At 41.6% G+C, this 19,138-nt stretch overlaps 1 protein-coding gene across 3 annotated transcripts in view; it reads left to right on the top strand.

The window, feature by feature from the left end:
• AGPAT3 (1-acylglycerol-3-phosphate O-acyltransferase 3) overlaps positions 1-19,138 on the top strand; it is a 93,830-nt gene that overhangs the window by 30,319 nt on the left and 44,373 nt on the right. The window contains exon 2 of one of the 3 annotated variants that reach the window (XM_075033611.1): positions 11,499-11,620. The exons of 1 other annotated variant lie outside the window; for it this stretch is intronic. The gene's annotated coding sequence lies outside the window, so the exon portion shown is untranslated. Of the gene's footprint in view, positions 1-8,310; positions 8,377-11,498; positions 11,621-19,138 lie in introns of those variants that run through there. One more of the 3 variants, XM_075033612.1, reaches the window with a different exon arrangement.

Below are 19,138 nucleotides of genomic sequence, written 5' to 3'. Positions count from 1 at the left end.
AAAACCCATTTCATTCACAGTGTATGTTTCTGGACAAACTTTTCTTGACATGCTTATTCTGGAATTTAATCCATTTTGAAAAAGGGATTATCCAATTCATAAAAGGTAGACAAATTGTCTGAAAGAATTGTCATGTGAACTCAATGGCTTTTAATCTAGGAAATAAGAGTAAATTGGATATGCTGTCCCTTTTCCCACAGATATACTTCTCTTAAGCAAACACTGACTTTCTTTTGGTTAGTGTATGTAGCTTTTGTTTTGTTTTTAATAACCAGAGAGGATATACAACATTTGATTTCTCTCTTTCTAAGGTTTTGGATGCTTCTGTTGCCTTGCTTTGGGGTACTTTACAATGATAAAGAAACTATTTTTGGTAGTAAAGGAGGAGCTGGCAACAGTGAGAGAATTTCCTTTTTTTGTGAATTTTATATGGCTACGAGGAGAGGATTCTTGAATTCAAACTAGCTATTTCCTTGTCTTTAGTTTTCTACAGAAAACTAAAATGAAATCACAGCTGCATGGGAAACATTTTAATCAGTAGGGAAAAAATATTTCAAAACTGGATAGGAGAGTTAGGTGGGTTTTCAGTTAAAAGCCTTCAGAGCAGCTTGTTTTAAAATGGCGTAAAATTAACCTGAAGTCTTGCTGGCTTCCATAGTGCAATAGTGATGCAGTGCAAGGTCTTCAAAGACAAATATACAAGGATCAGTCTGAGGTAATTGAGGCACATGTATTTTTAACTGGGAAAGCCTATAATTTTTTGAAAATCTATACTTTTACCTTGTGGCAAGTTGCAGACTCAGGTGATTTGCACTGTATGAAAGTAATAACAACCTGCCACTGACCAAACTTACTCACCTGATATCAGTCCGTGCGCTGAGATGTTTCTGGTATAGTTTCATACTCTGGAGTCCCTCAACTGTCTGTTGTTTACCCTGGGATTGGAGAGCTGTCAATGTGTAGGTAATGCCAGTTGGAAAAATACTTGGAGGGTATGGCTGAGTGATAAGACATGTCTGTCTTGTAGGTAGGGAATACCTGGAAGGAAGACTGAGTCCTTCGGGGTCAGAGGAGAGAGAAGTTTCAAGTTTATATACAGAGGTACATATTATCTTTCCCCATTCCTACCCCAACTTTTGCTCTTTTGATGAGTACGTCAAGAGATCTAGCAAATGCAAAATGCAAAAAATCTAATGCAAAAATCTAAAATAACTGTGGGTAGGCAACAGGTATCTTTCTAGAGCAGGAAACTGACATAAGTTTAGCTTCAAAATACAAGTTTTCTTCCCAATTTTGTGGATATAAGACCCTGTCTTAAACTACTTTCTCTTTTAATGAAAGTTTACTACAACTAGGAGAAGCTTCCTTGACACAGCTCTGCTTTTCCTGTCTGACATTATCTCTTCCCGCACAAATAACCCACACCTTTGATAATCTGTATCCTGTCCTTGAAAATAAGTCTTCAGATAATTTGCATAAGATCAGAGGCACAAGGTTATTGGGGTAAATATGTTGGAGATAACGGGTCAAGAACTTCTAAGGAAAGAGAATAAGAGATAAATAGTCTTTTATTGCCTGAATATTTGTGTGACCTGAGCTATTGCTTTTGCTGCTGACTTAAGGTTTTGTTGAAGTATCGTGTGTCCTGGAGTTGGAGGTGGTGGGTTTGTTTTAACAGCTTACCCACAAGGTGTCTTGATTTTTGGGGGAGGTGGGTGGCAGTTAAAGGTGGCAATTTTTAAGCATGAGTCTGAAGTTTTGCATCTAAGCAGAATGACAAAAAGATTATGCTGAGGAGTTTGCTTTCTGGGTTGGTTGGTTTGTTTGCGTTTTGGTTTGGTTTGGGGTTTTTTTAAAGACCTCTTTGAAACAGAGGAAACATTCTTCTGTGTACACTCGTAACCCTTAGACTTGTATGGTTGAACGGGTGGCATGATGTACTTGTTGCAGAGCTCGTGTAGCTAGGATTCGTAAAGCAGACTTCCCAGTAGAATTTATTTTCTGGTAATGCTTCATCAGAGATCATGCTTTTTTTTTTTTTAGATAGACATAAAGGAATAAATATAGAACAACTCAGGTGCTAAAAATAACCACTTGCATTGACGTCTACTTTTTTTTTTTTAAAAGAGACCTTTTGGATATTTAGCAAGATGCTTCATATCTGCTCAGAGTCATTTTGGCTGCAGTGATTTTGAAGGAGAGACAAGTCAGCTGATCTTAGAAAATAGCTTGTCTTGGTTTGATTTAAGAGTGCAATGTGGGAATAGAGCAGATGCCGAGGAAGAGACTTCATGTGGGTAATGGAATGAGAAGTTGGTTTAATTACTGCAGCTGTAGAAGCTGGGCATTTACAATCTTAGAGATTAGAAAACTGCTCAGCTCTTGTGTTTATGGGGGGAAAAAAAGATACTAAATACCACAATCAAACCCTGGGATATATAATGGATCTCACTGAAAAGATGGTCCCTTGATAGGAAAGCTGCTTGCACTGAATGGCTTCAGTTACAGTCCAGGATATAGTAATTCTGGCATCCTTTTAAGTGTGAGATGAGGGAATGAATAATCTTCCAAAAGATCTCTAATCTTAGAAGATGAGATTTTTGTAGCGGGAGAATGATTTACTTGAAATGGATTTTGAAGTAATTCTCAATTTGCTGATCTGCTGTGGACACGATTCCTTGCACATAGTTAGCCACTTGATTATGTTCCAAATAGTCCTTTGAGATCTGTGGTGTGAGAATGAACTGGTGAATCAGTTAGCACATGTAAATCAGTTTGAGATCAGACTATTACTTCAGTGCCCTGTCATGTAGAACTTCAAAATTTATTAATTCAGTGCCACGCTCCTTTATTTACAAACTGTGCACGCGTTTCAGCGTCCAGAAATGTTGAGATCAGCCCAAGCAAGCGCGTGCTGCCCGTCAGAAGTGGGCTGTGTGATGCGTGGGGAGGAAGGGGTCAGGGCTTTTTGGCATCTCGCAGGCTGTGCAGCATCAGGCAGCCGCTGGTTTATGGCCGTTGGAGCAGACAGTTCTTGCAGCCCACCAGGCGTTTCAGGGCCACGACCACATTCCCCCCATCCCAGCCGTAGCCTCCCCTTCTCCACCGACGACCCGGGAGCGCATCGCTTTGCCTTCCCAGCGGCGTTGCTCCGGCTGCTTCTCCCTTTGAACTTAATAGCAGGTCAGATGTATATGGCAGTTTAGACGTAAAAATAGCTGGCACCTGCTTCAGTCACGCTGGGCTGGGGTGAGCTGGGGCCCCGCTGCCGCCCGTGCCAGCGCCGGGGCTGGCGTGAGCGAGGACGGTCTGGTGAGGACGGACTGGTGGGTCTTTCTCCGCCGGTCGCAGGTGGAGCAGCCCCGGCCGCGGGGAGGAGCGTGGAGAACCCCTTGGCAGGGTCACTGGTTGGACTCCTGCAAGACTGGTAAAACACCCGTGCTGTGTCACCCTCTGATTGCAAGTATTTTCTGTCTCCTCAGCAGCGTGCTCTTCTATTTGATTTGGGTGTTTTTCGCTGGTTTTAACCTCTGACGTAGCAGTTTTCTCTTTTGCTGTGTTTGACCGAGACCAAGCTAGGACCATGTAAAGATAACGCATCCCCTTAGGAATTACATTGTTATTTTAGATTATAATTAGCTGAGGCTCCATCAGGCTTCTGGAAATCTATTATTTATGTAGATTTCTGATTAATTAAAAATGCTATTAAGATGGTATTAAAAAAGCTTTCCTTGTGTAAACAAGGGGAAAAAAGACATTAGTTCAAAGTCCAGTGCATGGGTTCTCCTGGAGAAGATAAGCTAGGCCTTGTCTGCCTCAGCAGTTAGTTCTGAAGATTGGGTTTGTTGGGTTTTTTTAACAATTATTTTAATTGTTGGCCAGTGTTGCTTGGAAAGAAGTATGTGGAACATCTATAGTTTTTTCTGAGATCTTGAAGAGCTGATGCATCCAAAATTTTCACCTTGTTCACTGTGAAATGGCTTCACCCATAATAAAGAATATTTTTTTGTCAGGATATAGGTGTCTTTACCTGTTCTTTCCTTGTTTGTGCTACTAAATGAGATATGATAGCACATGTGGCTAGTTTCACTGGTGCCTGTTCAGATCTTACCTGCAGCAGTTCAGAATTTTAAGGCTTTCTTTAAAAGACTTTTACTTTCTTAATGCAGAATGCTAAGGGTTTTGGGCAGGGCATAAACTTTTAATTAGTTCAAGTGCTCTATAATAGACTTTATTTCTAAAACGCTATTCACGTTCATTAAAGTTCTTAACTAGATTGCTGTTCTAGATCCTTCTAATTTCACTTGTATTTGAATTATGAATAGTGAATAAACAGAAGTACCTGTAGTTAGTTCAGTCTAACCGGGGGTGTAAAATAACTACTGAGGAGGAGGATCCCTCAGCTAGAAAAAGCTGCCATGCTGGTTTGTGCCCCGTGCTAGGATGTAGCTGTCTCCTGGAGGTTGCTGGTGCTAGCACTGGTAACAGTAGGCGCTTTGCAAACAACTTGGAAACTTGAAGGATATCCAGCATCAAGGCAGAGGGTGAGGTGGACAGCAGGGAAGCAGATGAGGGACAGTGTTGGAGAATATTTTTAGCCAAGCCTGCTCGACTCATGACCCTGGTGGGGGTCTCTTGCTAAAAGTACTTAATGTGGTCAAGGAAGGGGTATGTGAATGAGCTCAAGGAGATGACGTGAGTCTGGCATGCTGGGCGCATACAGGTTGCTGGGAGTTTTAATTCTGATGTGACTAATGCTTCACCTACAAGTTTTCATTTTGGAACCTTACAGATTTGAGGCAGGCAAAGGAAGGGTATTTCAGCCAGAGGCTTGCTGCAGTTCTCAAATCCCACAAGGTAACTCCTTCCTATTAACTTTATCTGTGAATTGCTAAGGAAATTATTAATTTGGAGTATCTGGAAAGTCTGCTTGTGGAAGATCAGAGCATGAAAGTTAATGATCAATTGCTTCTCATTAGTGGGTAATTATGAAGAATTGTGTTTTGGGATTTTTTTCCTGATTGAAGGCCATTTAAAGACCTACAGCTCTAAAAGCTAGCTATAAATCTATTGCACACCAAAGAAAATGTCAGAGCAACGGGAGAAAAGCTTGCGCAGCCCCAGCTGTGCAGTGGAGGCTTCCCCCGGCGTGCAGTGCGGGGACCCTCGGCCCCCGGGTTTGGGGTTAGAGCACAAAATGAAGGTGGTGGAGGACCACTGTAGTGAAAGGAGCATGCCATTACGAAGGTCAGCCAGAGGAAATCAGTGGAGGGTGTTTGCAACTGTTTGAGGGTTTTCTAAGGCTTGGAAAGGGAAAGAAGGAGAGAAAGTAGGAAATTAAGCTTATTCCTTACTCTGCAGGTCATTCCTGTGTATGTTTTCCACACTCCACAGCAGGTCTTTCTCTATAGTATTTAAGTGCTGAATACAGCACCTCACTATCCTTGTTTCTGTGAAGGCAGTCCTTTATGTAGCTATGTGTCAGGCGGAACTGTGTTCTGCTGTTGCCATAAACATTTTCTATAATGGGCATATTCTAAGCAAAAGAATATTCCAGTGTTTAAAAGAAAAAAAAAAATGATTGCTGAAATGACTCTGAACATGACAGACTTACGTTATATATTGTGGTAAGAAAAATACTATGTTTACAATTAATAGCCATTTAGAAAAATAATTTAGGTCCCTTTTCAGAGCCTGCTTCTTCCCAGAAGCCAGTTTAGACAATTCTTTTGTAAAGCACGGATGAGCTTGCATCAACATTCAAGATTTATTCACAATTTAAATTTCATTAATAAACCCAACTAAAACCCAAACACTCCCGAACACAGGGAAATACAGAAACCGTGCCTGAGCCTACTCAAATTCCCCTCGTACACTTATTCTTTTATGCTGGTTTTTATTTAGGCCTTTAATCAGGGGTAGGTCATGGCAAAACCTAAGAAGTAACTAGTCTCTAAGAAATTGCAGATAAGTTACTAGATTTCTTGGGAGTAAACCTGTCTGGACTGTAACTTGGGTAATATTTCCCAGGACAGGGCACACTTATCTTGGTTCCAAGATGTTCCGCCCAGAGGTTTAGGGCAACTGTGGCTTTCCCAGCTTATGTAACTTTATATGGCGATGGTTTACTTTGCTGTATGTCACATTTTAAGCTACGAGTGAGATGAAAGCTTTCCAGCTAAGCACTACAGTGCTGTACAGACATCTGAGTTAACTTGCTGAGGACTTACCCTGTTTCTGGTCTCAGGTAGAATTATAGCCTCTTTAACCAAGAGTAATTCAACCTCTTCAACTTGAATCAGGATTGTTTAGCAAATCTTGCTGCAGTGATCTCAGACATTGCTTGCTCCTCTGCATGTTACCAACCGTTGGCACCGCAGAAAGGGCCATGTGCAGGTGCTTCAGCCCCAGCAGTTCACAGCTGGAAAATTCTGGTGGAGTATTCTGCCTTTAAAAAAAAAAAAAAAAAAAAAAAAAAAGTCCTGGCAAGAACCCACCTTCATCAGGGGTTTAAACTAACACATTGAGTTGAGAATTGGAGCAACTGAGGTGCAGGCTGTGAAGGTGTTCTAGCTATGAAGCAGTGATCCCTAGCAGAGGCTGGGATGGACAAGAGGGGGCAGCAATGTTTTAGGCTGCCACAGCTGAACCTGCCGGAGGGTGTTTTTCCATCAGAGCCCTGGCTCCACAGAAGGCTGTGGGCAGGTTTACACGTAACTGGTCTTTTGCTGGTGCTCAAGCTCTCTCTCAGTGAGTGAACAGAGAACTTTGTAGTCACAGATACATTCATCCACTTCATTCTTGCTTATCTGTTCCCCATCTGAGAGAGAGAAGCTCAAAACTGAAGGGTTTGGTTGCAAGTTGCAATGGAAAATTAAATACTTTGCTGCAGAAGTCTGATTTCAGTCTTGAAAAGGGAGAGAGTCTGTCTGTCATTGGTCCATCTAGGTCAGTAGTCTGGCTTATAATTGTAGTCTGGCTTATAATTGATGCCTTACAAAAGAATATACACTCAACACAGTGACTGTGGTATTTGCTCTGTCATATCCTCCTAATTTCCATTTCATTAATAATTCCAGTTCCTCTCTTTTCAGTCTACTTACGCCACCTCTAACAGCCAAGGCAAGAAGGTTCACAGTTCAGTTATGCATTATGCGGGAGGGAAAACACTTCTGAATGTTCGTTGTAAACTCTTCATAATTTATTGACATTCTCCTAGTTTTTCCTACTATGAGTGAAGACTTTCTTTTCTGAAAGCACTTTCAGAGTCAGTTGTTTCCAATTCTTATTAGGGAAGCATTTAGTTTTTAGGGGCTCTCTTTCTAGGAGATGTGATTAAAAATACATTATCAAGCCTTTTTTTTTTTCTTTTTCTTCTTTTTTTCCTGACTGCCATTCCTCCGTCAGCATGGGATATTATCATATGGAAGATGGTCTTTAGGGAATGAACTGAGCTGTGGGTCAAGCAAATAATCGGAAGATTCAAAGATATTGATGCTTCCCATGGTGAGGAAGAAAATTGACCAGAAAATGGTTTCGGTAGTTTTAATAAAGTATTTAAAAAAAAAAAAAAAAGAGAGAGAGAGAAAAAGGAATTAAATGTTCCCCTTGTGAGATGATGCTGAAGACAGAGTGGTATGTGTCCGCTTTTGAGTCTTTTATGTCCTAAATGTTGGAGTGCTGAGAGTATTTTCAAAGCTGTGGTATCAAAGTAGCTAATGGAAACATGGTTTTGGAAGTTATCATGTTGAATTCAATGCACGGTACTATGCAAGAGAGAAGCTGCATAAGTGTTTGTGTGCACATGCATTTATATTTAATTGGGGGATGTTTTTTGAAATGGAAAAAAGTGTGTACTTAAATCCAACTCTTATTCTCAATGTACTGCCTAGATCTGTTTCTTCAATCTTAGAAGACATCAGAAAAGCAATTTGATACAACTTGCAGTTTCCAGTTCATGGTTATTTATTTATTTATTTATTTTTAAAAGTGGGGAAGATGAGGATCCTAAATGGGAAGAGCTTGTCTCTCTCTCTTTAGGGCTCAAGTACCTCTTATGCAGGCACCAGTACAATAAACAGTGTCAGACCAAAACTCGCTTTCAGATCTTGTTCTCTTGCATAACACTGCTGTGCTTCAATATTGCACCAGAAATTATTCTCCTGCAAGTTGCAGTGTTTCATTCTGGGAACTCTGACCTCAGTTTTATCAATTACAGGAAAATGTCTGCATGAGAGACACTATACACAGGCAGTGAAAAGGCAAAGGTCCCTTTGATGGGCCACGAAGGCAGTGTTCAAGAGTCACTTCAAGACCAGAGAACGTGCTTGTTCCAAGGAGCAGCTTGCCTTGACAGATGCAATTTGTTGAGCTGTGGTACGCTCTGTTGCATTGGTTCTACAGATCTCTTTTTCTTGTGGGAAAGTAGGATGAGCTACTATTCATGGCTTGCTGAGGTTTTTAAATGCACGGGGTTTTTTTATTGCCATAGTTGCATGTGAGGATTTTAATGTAAACAAAGTGGTTAACATTTTCATTTTAAATTAGGAGATATTTGTTTGCCTTTTAGGTATGCAGGAAGACTATGGTAACTCTTTACACTTTCCCCTATAAATCAGCCTCCTGCCCCCCTGCCCTGACTTGTGACTCACACACCATGTACAACCTTCCTCCCCCAGCACTGAGAACTGAACCAGCTGCTTTGGGTGATAGTTGTATAGACCCTTCAATGACTGTTTAGATGGGACAGCTACAAAAATAGTTGGAGCTTTAAAGCAGGTACTGTGTCACAATGTCCTTCTCATAACAAGGGTCTCCTTAAGGACAGAGGTATGTTGTCACCAAAAGCTTCTCCCAGAGCTTTGCTGTTCTGATAGGCTCCAGCCTAAACTTACTCCTGGATAGTTGATACCTCTTTGTTCTGGTGTCAGCAGCCTTTTTTGGCTCAAATGGTTTATTTCCCTTCCTAGTGGTTATCTTTACTGTCTTACAGGGAGCAATTGCATCCCCTGTAAATCTCCCTGCATCCCTCTCGTGCGTGTGCCGGTCTCCGTGTGTGCTGTCAGTGCTGGAAATCCTCCTTCAGCCTCCCGTGTTTCTGGTGCCTCCTTTGAACATGAGCAGCCTCTCTTGTGTGGTATTGCAGATGGGATTTTAGCAGTGCCTCTTACGTACTTCCCTGTACTTCCTATCTCTGTTGGAAATGTTTCTCTGGATAATCCCAGGGTTGCATGTGCGTTTTTCACAGCTGCATCTCAGTGGTGACTCACAACCATTTTGTGCTAGGGTGGGCTAGTGCATCCAGGCCCTTCTGCTCCCAGGCACTGATCATCCTCCAGTGTCTAGCTGGGGCTTGTTTATTTTTTATATGTGATTGTGCATTGTATATTAGTGGCTTTCATCCCACTCTTATGGCTCCAGTCTTTAAGACCATAGTGCCTGTTGTATAACAACTCAATATATCTTCATGTTCAAATTGCTTCCTAACTGCCATAATTACTTTTTTATATGCAAGCCATTAATCAGTTAATAATGAAGCAGAAGACAGATTGCTCGGTTTTGTTCAGTGTTTTCATTAGTAACTTCCAAGGTGTCCGCAGCTTTTTCTTCCCATGCTGTCTGTCACCATCTCTTTTGGGCAGGACCTTTTCTGCTGTGACAGTCTTCAACTTTGCATGTTTAATGTGATACAACATGGTAAAGTATTAAATAATGTTTGTTGAAAATCCAGATAGCTACTTATATTATATACTTATAATGTAAGAGTTACTTATATTTATTTTGAGTAAACTCCCTACAGCAAACCTGTTGTGTCCTGATCTCTTTGTAGCTTCACACCCTTATTCTTCTTTGTTAGTCTTTGCTGAAATCTTGTGTGCTGTTGATGAGTTCTGTAGCCTTTCTTATATGCAGCAAATCAAACTGCATCGTAAAAGTACTGGCACTAAAGTCTTGAATGTACATTTTCTGCATCTATAGAGGTAGTTTTCTATTGGTTTGAATATAGTTGACTTTTAATTGAGTGTTGAGCAATTGTGTTTTTGTTGGACAATTTTAAAGGCAAAGAGGTGCAAAAAGTGGTGTATGTTTTTAAAACACTCGCCTGGTCATCTGTTTTCCTTTTCTCTAATGGCGGTGGTGGAAGATGATACCCTTTGTTCCAAAAAGCAGCAAATGTGTTTTGACATAAAAATGGCCTTGGGCAATGCACCAGCCCAGATGGACTGGCAGCTAAAGCTGAGCTAGATGGGTAGTGGCTAGCTGAATGGCTAACTGGCATTTCCTAGTATGGTTTGGTTTCAACAACATGTTTATACAAATTTGCCTGAAGTAGGTTGAAATTGAGCAATTTTTGAATGGTATGATATCCAGGGTAAATATATACGGTGTGAACCCACATACCTGGTCTTTATTTCTGTTCTTGTGGTAACACTGGAAGTCTTTGTTAAGTGTCCGAACGATTCAGTACTGGTTACATCCCGTGCAGATACCTGCTGGGCATCCTAATAGACACATACATTTTCCTGTAGACCTTACATCCTGGTTAAAACAAGTTGTAAATGAAGTGATTTGTGTGAGAAGAGCATTCCTTGTTCTTAGGGCTTTAAACTTTGCTAAAGGTAGTGGTGGGTTAAAGAAATGCTTTATGTTAGCTTTCGTGATATATCTGACTTGTTGGGCAGATGTTTGAAGAGCATTTTTTTCTTCAGTTTTTTATTTTTAAGGAAAAACAGGTTTGCAGTCTGGTAAATCTGAGTTTATTTGGGGGTTTTCTTTTTCTGAAGTTTGGTTTGTAGATTTCTGCACAAAACTTTCATGGTGTAAGGCTTGTGAAATTAAATAACATGCTTCAAACAAGCCACCTCTGGGTAAAGTATATCTCTAATTACTGAGACTAAATTATGTGGAAAGTGAGCTTGTGTCTGAAGTAAATCTCCAGTTCAGTAATCTAAAATTAAATAATGATTAACTTAATTGCTTCAGGATCATAAAAAACGCTCTTAATAAAATATAGGGTTTAAGTGTGTGTTATGAGAGTGGATAATTGCTTCTGCTTCATTTTCAATAACTTCTATCAAGACAAGGTTTGTAGGTAAAAGAAGTACCTTTTGTTATGCTGATTAGCAAAGCTAGGAAAAGTAGGCTAGTTCTTGAGTATGCGAGCCCTTTCTCCATTCTGAATAGAAGCTGCAATTTCGCTACTAAATATAAGTTAAGAACACTTGCTTTTAATTCCATAGATATGTGCCAGTTAGGCCTTCTGAAAGCCAGAGTAGTTGGTACCCATGGAGCAAAGTGTAGTATTACTACACGGGAAGAAGGATTAAGTAGGTTTTTTCCCGCAAAGAAAAGGGAAAGATGGGTAATTTTAACAAGAAGAGTTTGAGTTAAAGAATTCGTGACCTGGGTTAGCAGCTGCATGTTGTTTGCATTGTATTTTGCTTCTAAACAAAATATTTTTACCTTCATTCATTGAAGAATGTCTTTTTTGCTTATAGGCAAATGAGAAAGCAAATCTCTTGAGACATAAACAGTGGTACTTCCCTGGAGGGAGGAGATGGGTTATTCTCCTGTTGCTCTGAGTGTTGCCAGGTGCCAGAAGTGGTCCCCAGTGGTGGTGGTAAGAAAGAAATCTTCCCCCACGTTTCTGTATTTGCGTTTTGTCTGTAGCAATAAGATGCTTTTAGAAAGAAATGGGGTTGCAAATCCTGTTCTTTTCATAGAGCTGTATGAATTGCTGGGAGAGGCGACGGAAGTCTCCCACTCTGAGAATTTTAATTTAGAGATAAAACCAGTGCTTCAGCTTGTTGCTTGCTGTAGTGCTTGCTCCTGCTCTCACATATGCTGTATCTGTTGGTAATCGTTGCAGCCAAGACTTAACCACAAATAAACCTCCAGAGGACTCTAGAAATGCTTAAATATCACCTCCCCCCTTAAGTGTAGAATGGGAACAGTGGCCTTGCAGTGCTTTGAGGACCTCCTTTATAGAGTTCTTGGTAATCTCTTGAATGCTGACTCTGGGGTCATCTTAGGCTGCCTTTAATCAAAACATCCTTAAATTTTGTCCAGTAACCAGATATGGAAGTGTTAAGTTACAGCAGCAAACTTCTTTCTTTTTGCCCTTTTTTGTAGTCTGTCCTACAAATGGTGACAGCAGAAGTGGAAAGCTGGTGAGACCCCACTGACAGCAGTAGGACAGGGTTTTTCCAGGACAGGATCTTAAAGCGCCAGAGTCGTTAGTGTCAGATGTTGACATTTTAATGACGATCTCTGATACCCTGCCCCTTCATGGGCTATTAGTAGCTTTTTTATAGGAAAGTAATTTAATCTTGGTGATTTTGCAAAGACCCAGAGTGTTGCTTTAGTATTCTATAACCTTTCAAGGTCTATTACAGGACAAGTAGTCTCCCAAGAAACTTTCATTTCTGGGAGATACTTCTCAAAGCTCTGATTCACAGGGCAGTACATACTGGATCAGCCACAGTCTGTATTCAGGGCATGTATTCTGACCCCATGAAAAGTTGCATCCCTTTTAAAGATGTGCATTTTCCAATGCTTTTATCCCAGATCATATTAGGTGGGCAAATAACCACTTTCTGTGAGCCCCAAATGTTCTTGGATCAAAATTTTACCCTCAAAAACTAGTTATTGCAGCTGAATTTGGTTAATGCTGACCATCTGCAGCTTTGGTAGGTGGAGGGAGACCCAGTAGGCTGATTCATCAAAGTAGCGTTGTTACAGCATCACGGTGACTAGCTACTTTCAAAACCGGTTCTGCAAAATCTCTGTATAAGCCTGTAAGCTCTCTATTCAGAGGGCTGGAACACCGCTCCTATGAGGACAGGCTGAGAGAGTTGGGATTGTTCAGCCTGGAGGAGAGAAGGCTCCAGGGAGACGTTATTACAGCATTTCAGTACTTAAAGGGGGCTTATAAGAAAAATGGGGGCAGACTTTTTAGTAGGGCCTGTTGCGATAGGACAAGGGGTAATGGTTTTAAACTAAAGGAGGGTAGATTTAGACTAGATAAAGAAGAAATTTTTTATGATGAGGGTGGTGAAACACTGGCAGAGGTTGCCCAGAGAGGTGGTAGATGCCCCAATCCTGGAAACATTCAAGGTCAGGTTGGACGAGGCTCTGAGCAACCTGATCTAGTTGAAGATGTTCCTTCTTATTGCAGGGAGGGGGTTGGACTAGATGACCCTTAAAGGTCCCTTCCAACCCAAACCATTCTATGATTCTGTGATTCTATGAAAACACTTTTGCCTGGGCTTATTGCCATCAGTGTAAGAGTAATGCCCCAGAAATACATGAAAGCCTGTTTTTATGCATTTGCTGTTTTGTAGCATATTTTTCAGCTTACATGGCTGCAATTTTTGCTTGTCGTCTTTGTGTGTAAGGCCATCAATGTGAGTGTTACTGAGAAGCTAAAATATGCTTGGGGGGCAGGATTTTATGAATTTTGCATAGCTCTTGAATTTTCAAGCTCTGCTTCTGTTTGGAGAAGAGAGAACTTGGGCTTCTTGTACCCAGCCCTGCAGGCTGTGCCCCTCATGTAGTATGTGCCTAGGTGTCTTATCTCGGGTTGCTAGAACCTGCAAGGAGGAGTAATCTGGAAATTAAATGTTTTGAATGAAGTGGATGGCCATGCTGGAAGCTGCATAGGTTGAATAATCCTATGAATAATTCCTTCAGCCTTCACCTTCTTGATTGTTCGGATAAATCCTGAGCAGGCTGACAGATACTACTATGGTTTAGAGAAATTTTACCGAGAGCTTTTCAGTGTCCCAGTGGATGCTGCTTCTGCAGAACAAATCTCCATTTCATGAAGCAAAGGACAGCTGATACCAACAGGCACACAGTCAAGGAGGTGAGGGCCTGAATTACAAGGAGGCCAAATTATAATAGTATTTGCCATAGCAGACATCCCATCCTGTTGGGGTTTTTAGGCATAGGCAGAGGCCCTATAGGTATCATCTGCTGCTATTGTCCTTACTGTGTGTCTTCATGAGGGGATTTCTCTTTCCCAGACTTGCCAGTGTTATGATTTGTAACAATTGTTGGAAGATTCAATTTTCATATAAACTTAGTTGGGGGCCATGGCGGGGCAAATCTTTGCAAAGCACTTGTGGACATAAAGATCTAGCAGGCTAGATCAAAAAGCAGCTCACAAAAGCAGTCATAGCAGTTAGTTTCAAGAGTTTTCTATATTTCAGGCAAGGAGAAATGTAAAGTACATTGGAAAAATCAGTTACATTCTCTGCTTTCATATTTAATTTACCCATGTGGAGGCTGTGGTAACAGGCTATTTCAAAGCCCATAAGACAGAGTCCTCTTCACTGGCAGACTGATGTTCTGAAAAGCTGCTACCAGAGGTACGATCCCCACCATTAGTCTGGTTCAGTGTGGTTTTTAAGCTAAGACTCAGTTTTGCACAACATGGAGAAGTAATGTTCTCTCCTATCTGTTTTTAATAGATAGCGCACTGAGTCGGGACACTATGAAAATGAGAAAGGAGTAGTTTGCCTTGGTAGTCTTAGAAACACTTGAGAAGGTTTGGGTGTGTTAGGTGCATTATAGCATGGAGCACTCTTCTGCAAGGTGGACATTGTTGCTCTGAACTCTTTCAGGAAAGGGCGAATATTGTTCCCATGTCCTTCACTTCAGAATGTCTCCTCTAACTACTGAGCCCGCATATAAGAGGCGAGCACTGGAAGATCAGCTTTCCTTGTTGTGACTTTTATTTGGAAGAAGCAAGCACGACAGCTGTGTTTTGTGAAGCGCTCTGTCCTCTCAGTCTTTGAAAACACTTGGACTGTGCCCCACTAAGTTTGCTCCCCAGAAAACTTAGGGAAAGAGCAGCCTTGTCGGACAACGCTGGCTATGCTTGTGCCCGGGACCCAGCGCTGTTCAGCCCTGCCAGGGTGGTCACTGCTCTGGGCCGGTACAGGGACCACTTCTAGCTGGGGGAATTAGCTAGTGGAAATCAAGGACCAAGGACCTATAAACCAGATCTCCTAGGGATGTTTATTTTGAAAGAAAAAATAATCCAAAAGGTGCTTTATAAAAAGCTATAATGGCTTTTACTCTTACTCTTGTAATTGTTTTGAAAATGTCAGTGTTGCCATGGGAGCAGTTGCTTTCACATGTTTTTTTGAGCTGTGAAGGCCACACATTCAGGACCTTTGACAGTATTTTCCAAAGCAGCAGAAAGTACAGATGGGAATACGAATGCTGCCGCAGCATGTATTTCAGGACAATATTATTATGCCTTACCAGCAAGGCCAGTTTTGTATCAAGGGTTCGTTCGCCCAGCCTCTGCGCCTGTGTCTCCCTCTTAAGAGAGCCTCCCTTTCCACCTTGGTTGTGGTGTTCCAGTTGAATGGGACAAGTAGCCTGATGCACAAGAGTTTCTTGGCCTGAGACCGAGGAGTTGGAGATCGCATAGGACGCCCCTCTAAAAACAGAACAAGCGCTCGCTTCTGCTGCAATGTAAGGAAGAGAACAGAGGGAAGGAAGCTCAGTGCAGTGTGAGCTGGTGCTGTGCCGTGGCAGAGAGGGGCTGTACGTGTTGGAGCTGGCTGGGGGAGCAGCCGCCGGCCACGAGCATGGGCTGCTCCCCTGCACCGCAGGACCTGGCTGTGGTGGCTCATTTTGCAGGTCCCCGCTGGATGGCTGTCAGGGCAGATACCCCTTGCCCTGGCTTTGTGAGCTTTTGCCGCGTTCAGTAAGACATCGTCTGGGTGCTTTGGATCTCTATTGCAAGATGGGAGCAAAAGACCTAAGCATCTCCTTGTGTGGTTCTTTTTCCTGTACTGAAGGTATAGCAATGCCGCTTGTTACTGTTACGTGTGCCCCAGAAGGAAAACATCTTCACTGTTCATGACTGTGGGCCAGTGTAGTGCTGGGACATTTGGTAACAAACTTAGAGCCCAGTTGCAGGTGCTGCTGTGTTAAGGCTATTCGTCCCTCTGTGCCTACCACTACCAGTTTCACAGCTTTACTAGGTTAACTGTTCCCTAATGTCTACCAAAATTATCTATTTGCTAAAAAATTCTAAACAAAAATTAAAAAAAAACAACCACCAAACCCAAACCACCAAACCCCCAACAGTTTACCTGAAGATATATCTTGTTGGTACAGTCGTAGTATGAATAATAACTGTAAAATCAGTTACACAATCAAACCTCAGGACATGCTGACCTTAAGCATGAGTTAAGAGTGAGCCTCTAGCAGCACCTGCTAGTAGGGACTCATGAACAGTCAGTCAAACCCCAGGCACAGGATAAGCTCCCAGTCACCTGGAAGTAATGAACTTAGTTACAGAAAAATTAGTTGTGAACTTAGTTACTTCTTATTAATGCAGTGAAGTTTCAGTTATTACAGGTATTTCCAGAATCTGACTTATGGAAGTAAAGGTAAAATGAATTCAAATAGAATGAATCAAACAATTCATGTTTATTGAGCTTGAAAGTGAACAGCACAGACTGCAGACTCAAGGAACGATTATACATTGCTGAGTAAATAGCATGAAGGTTCTTGTTATATGTCTTGATTGGAGAAATATTGATTCTTTTAGATTAGTTCTGGTAATTAGACCAGTCTGCTTGTTTGTTTATTTTAAATGAAGCTAGCCTGGTTTGCTAGACTCATTGTCTCTAAATGTGTTCTATATTAACACATTGCATTGAACTGTGGGCAGTCTTTAATATTCTTGAATATCTGATTATTTTTTTTTGGCATATAATTGCAGATGAGCTAAGGGTTATTCTGGCAGATAAAAATTAATCGTAAGAGCATAAATGCTGCTTCTCAAACCATTACTCTGCCTGACTGAGGAGCTTTTGAGAAGCAGTGCCAAGCTAGCAGCGGTGACATCCAGAATTTAAGTATGGCACACAGGCTCTTTTGACTATGAGGCTTGGTTACAATAAACACCTCTGTTTACTAATTAGCTTCTAATTTTTCAAATGATGGGGAACAATTTTTGACTTGGCAGTCAAACTGTTCTGAAATACTGCAAGCTCCAAGAGAAATGGGTGTTCACTTTTATACTGGTGATTTCACATTTTGCATTTCTTTCGGTGCTTTATAACTGTGCCGGGTAACAGAAAACAACCTCTGCTCCCATGATCTTGTGCATCTCTGACAGAAGTGGAAACAATACACTGGAATGTAGAGAGATGTAGAAATTTCCACACAGGCAGCTGCCCACCTGGCTTGGGTTATAACCACTGAGAAATCTGTGGTCAGATTAGTGTCATTACTGTGGCATGTGTAGGACTGAGAGAGTACTCACAACATCAGAATTTTTTAATGTCCTTTTGTCCTTTGAATGTCCTTTTAGATCAGTCAGAGCTAGTTTACATGAGAAGATGATAAAAAGAGCAGACAGCATCTGTGAAAACTCTTGTGCTTTTGGTATCAGTTGTGGAGCAACCCTCATGCAAAGTAGCTGTCTGAATTTTGCTGGTGCAAGGCAGGCATGCATTTCTAGTGGGCTAGTCATTTCAACGATCCCTGAAGCCTTCAGTAAAAGGATATTTAGGTCACCTCCCTCTCAAACTTTGCGTTAAAAGGCTACTGTTCAGAAGAAGCTGAACAAGTGTAACTGAATTGTGACAACGCTAACAAGTCCTGGATTTTTGATCTTTGTTGGCAGCATCTTTCAAGGACTGTGTCTTACCATAGAAGGGTCCCCTGCTCTGCAGAATTCATAATGGTTTGAATTAACTATATATGCTAAAGAGGCCTATTTAGCAATAGGATGCCAAGCTACCAGGAGATGGAACATCTTAAGAAATGGGGAGAGCTCTAGATGTTTCTCTTCAGGTCTTTCTCTCATGTGGATTTTAAAATAGATGGGCTGTTTGCTAAGTGGCTGCCATTCAGTTTCCCAGCTGAATGGCCAACAACAGCCTGAACTTTAACAACGTACAGACTTCCAAGTTAATTTTTTTGAATGTGTGGGATACGGTATTTGTAAAGTGTTCTGGTTGTAATTTATAAAGATTTCACCATGTGCAAAAGTGCAGCTTTATGTTCAAAATGTGGTCTTCAAATTTGTGTAGGAGATGGTTTTTTTCTTTTTGTGGTGGTTTGTTTGGGTTTTTTTTCCTTGTTGCTCTGGGGAGGGGGGAAGAGGGGTGAGTTCCATTTACACTGAAAAGGTGGTGTGGTTTGTGGCTGCTGCTAGTATTGGTATTCGGCCCAGAAGAGGCTGGTGTGATCTTATCTGAAAATGCAGAACAAAAAACTTTGTCCGGCATGTATTTGGTTTTGCTATCAGTCTACTTGATAGCCTGCTCTATCTTTTTAGAAAGATACCTGCTTTTGTGTATATGCAAAAAGATCTGACCACTAGGTTAATTATGAATTCAGACTGATAACAGCCTTGTGAAATATTTGTCAGTGAAATAATCTGAAAGAAGTATAGCCATTGTGTTCGGGTAGGAACACGCTGCTCATGGCAGCCGAAGTGACAGGAAGGAGAATAAAAGTTGGATCGCGTACAAGGAAGAAGGGGGTGATGTGTGTCCCTGCCCTGCTGTACAGCTCTACTTTTCTTGTTTTCTTACCCTTTGGGTTGTGAGTAGCAGACTGCATGAAGCAGCACTGCACTGAACATCCTCCTCCTCCTCTGCAGGATCAAGCTCCCCGGTGCAGTTCAGGCTGCCAATTCAGCCGATGTGAACCGACTTGAGGAACTGTTTGGGTTTTTGTGTACCTGTTGGTTTTCCAAGCCACATTTTTCACCTATTATGCCTTCCTGACTGCAGAACAATGGGGTTTTATCTTAAGCTGCCTCAGTGACAGTCACCCAGCAGAACACCTACTGCTTCTGGTATTAGTATTTTTACTTCTCTCACTGTCTACCCCGTGATGGAGGTTGTCCAAACCCAGATATTTCAGAATGGTGGCTTTCATCTTCCCCCCCTCCTCCACGTGGCCCCCACCTCCCTCCTGGGTTGAACCCTGGAAAATTTGCTGGTGAAAGTATAAACTTCCTATAAAGAAGTATCTAGAGGAGGTGTCCTTGTCCATATGACAAATGTCAGTCTGGTGACAGTAGGCTGATTGGTCTTTCTCGCTTGTCACAGATCCATCAAGAAGATTGGGGACTGTAAATTTACAATTGAGT

Source organism: Buteo buteo, chromosome 8 (assembly GCF_964188355.1).
Source record: "Buteo buteo chromosome 8, bButBut1.hap1.1, whole genome shotgun sequence".
Lineage (NCBI taxonomy): Eukaryota > Metazoa > Chordata > Aves > Accipitriformes > Accipitridae > Buteo > Buteo buteo.
The sequence above is the reverse complement of the archived record's forward strand: the minus strand, read 5'-3'. Positions and strand labels throughout refer to the sequence as shown.